The sequence below is a fragment of the Eretmochelys imbricata genome, chromosome 14 (assembly GCF_965152235.1).
Source record: "Eretmochelys imbricata isolate rEreImb1 chromosome 14, rEreImb1.hap1, whole genome shotgun sequence".
Classification (NCBI taxonomy): Eukaryota; Metazoa; Chordata; order Testudines; family Cheloniidae; genus Eretmochelys; species Eretmochelys imbricata.
Window position 1 is genome coordinate 35681222 of NC_135585.1, and position 2803 is coordinate 35684024.

The 2803-nt window shown below is 61.2% G+C and overlaps 1 non-coding gene across 1 annotated transcript; it reads right to left on the minus strand.

Moving 5' to 3' along the window:
* Positions 1 to 770: 770 nt before the first annotated feature.
* Positions 771 to 844, minus strand: TRNAN-GUU (transfer RNA asparagine (anticodon GUU)). Its single transcript has one exon. It is a non-coding gene; the product is annotated as a tRNA-Asn (tRNA).
* Positions 845 to 2803: the final 1959 nt, after the last annotated feature.

Genomic DNA, 2803 nt, shown 5'->3' on the forward strand with positions numbered 1-2803 from the left:
CCCGCTGGGAGCTGCCAGGCTCGGGGAGAGGGTCCCGCAGCTGCAGCCGCGCTCAGCTGGGCAGGTCAGCAACACCGAAGGGAAACGCACCCAGCTGTCTGTCCCCAGGGAGCGGGCGAAGAGCAGAGGCTCCAGCCGGTCAGGATGCCGCAGCGCTCCCCGCTCTTGTGTCGCTGCCTCCCGGGCTTATGGCTCGGGCTGGGCATGGGTGTCCTCCTTAAATACGCCACGCCACGAGATCCGGGGACACCGACATGGAATGATCCATATGAGGCGCATCGGGGAGCGGGATGGAGCCGCCCCCCCCCCCCCCCGCTGCGGCTCAATGCAGCGTAGCCAGCTGCCGGGGAGAGCGCCTGGCCTGAGGCTGTGGGGAAGTGGGCGAGTCGCCCGGGTCAGCAGCTTAGGGGCCGGGCAGGAGGGTCCCCTGGCCCGCGGGCCGTAGTTTGACCACCCCCGCTATAGACTGTCGGGGAAACCGGCCCAAAGTGACGTATGATACCTTATTAGGCGCGTCTTCCAGACATGTGGGTGGGAGGGGTGGGGCTGTGTCCTCCTGCTGCTCCGCCCCTCCCCCTGTTCATAGACTATCAGGGTTGGAAGGGACCTCAGCCGGTCATCTTGTCCAACCCCCTGCTCAAAGCAAGACCAATCCCCACTTTTTGCCCCAAATCCCAAATGGCCCCCTCCAGGATTGAACTCACAACCTTGGGTTTAGCAGGCCAATGCTCAAATCACTGAGCTATCCCTACCCCCCCAAAGCAGGTCTGTATCCCTGGGTGGGCTCGAACCACCAACCTTTCGGTTAACAGCCGAATGCGCTAACCGATTGCACCACAGAGACTGGGCAGCCAGGCCCCAGGCAGGGAGCAAGTGGCCATAGCCAGCTGCTGGGGAGAGCCTGGCTGGGGAGGGGCGGCAGCAGCAGCCCGATCCCTGCCTGGGCTCAGCTTCCCGGCGAGCCGCAGCCCCTCCCCGGCAGGCCCTGTGTGCAGCAGCTGGCTGCGGAGGGGCGACAGCCCAGTCCCCCCACACTCGGCTTTCCGGGGCAGTGGAAGTACCTAAAAGTGTGGGGGACCACCACAGGAGCCTGAACCGGGGCCCCGCCCCCTGCACCACCCTTTCCCCTGAGGCCCCGCCCCTCGGTCCTCCCCCCCACCTTACAATGTGGAAGTGGGAAGACAGGCACTGGGGGGTGTGTGTCTCTCTCTCTCTCTCTCCCCAGCTTGCGGAGAGGCTCTGACCCGCCCCATCCCGTCCTCTCCCTCCCCGCAAGTTGCCTTTTGGCCCCTCCCCCAATACTAAAACAGACAAGTTCTTATAATAAAAAAGGGACTAGCCGCCCCCCCCCCTTGAACTGCTGGGGGCCCCAAGCAATTGCTTAGGCTGAGTCTCTCTGTTTATACCCAGGGCTCTGAGTGTACGTAGCCCAGCCCGGCACATGTCCCTCAGTCTCCCCGCACCCTGCACCACCACCTCCAGCTGTCAAAACTGAACTCACCTGGGCCTGGGCCCCCCTGCCATGCCCCCCCCCCGAAAACTGTACACCCTTCTCTGCCCCGGCCCCGCTGGCTCCCCCTGGGGACGACACTACTCTTCCTGGTTCCACACCGTGACCGCCAAAGGCTCACAAACCAGCAGATAAAAAACTCTGCATTTAGTATTTTAAGTCTCATGATTTTTAAGTGGGTCTCACAGTTTTGAGGCCTGACTCATTTTGAACCCTTGCGTTTATCAATACAGAAATTATCTAACCCCTCTCTCTCTCTCTCTCTCTGTCACACACACACGCGTCACTTAGTCTTACACACCTGCTGTGGGCGCTGACGCCCTGGGCGCAGGAAGAGGGGGCGCAAGGGTGAGGCCTTGGGGGAAGGGGCAGAGTGGGGAAGGGGCCATGGGACAAATCAAACTTCTCAGGAGCCTGTCTGTGCCCAATATAGTTTTAAGGGGCTCCTACCTCCCCTCTCCTGCCATGGCTCTTAAAACCAACTGAGTATCTGAACCGTCTGCTGCCCAGGGCCCTGGGGTGAGCGGAGCTAACGCCAACCGCAGTATGGCCTGATACGGCCTGCACCCTATTTGTGAGACGAAGGGTGAGAATTTTCACCGGGAGTGGGCTCAAGACACTGCTGGGTAGCAGGCCCGGTACAGCCAACCAGAAATCCCCCCTATCATCACTGGGGTTGGGTCCAGGCGAGCAAGGAAAAGAGAGACGTCTGGTGCACCCCCCTCCTTGCATTGCAGGCTGACATACGCGGTGGAGTGTGAACTACCGCCCTGCACTGCCTCACATACTTGATTTGCCACGGCTTTCATGGGACGGTGGAGGTTGATGCTTCCCTAAACCCTCGGAATACAACTTTCCGACTCTCTTTTCCCCTCCCGCAGCCACTCACACGTTAAACCCCCTGAAAGTAGCAAACACTGAAAACCCATCGCAGGCAGCCTAGCTCCGGGCAAGCAGCAGGAATGGGACAGAAGGGCAGAAGCTCACGAGTTCTCCTCGCCCCTGGCAGAATGCCTTGTGCGGGTTGTACCTGGGGGGTGCAGGGGTGGAATGAGCCGGGGACGTGTGCCCGTTTGAGCGATTCATAGCAGGCAAACGAGGCACCTTTGGGGGAGCCTTGTCCAGGCCTGCCATGGGTCAGCTCTCTCAAACCACCACCCCTGGCAGCGCAGGCCTGACCTTCCAGCCCCCTGCAGGCCTCGCTCTCTGTGTACAGGTTAGCGATCGACACCCCCAAAGCCTCTGAGCGTCCCTCGGAAGTGCTCAGCCCGTTCCACTGAGCACACGCAGAAC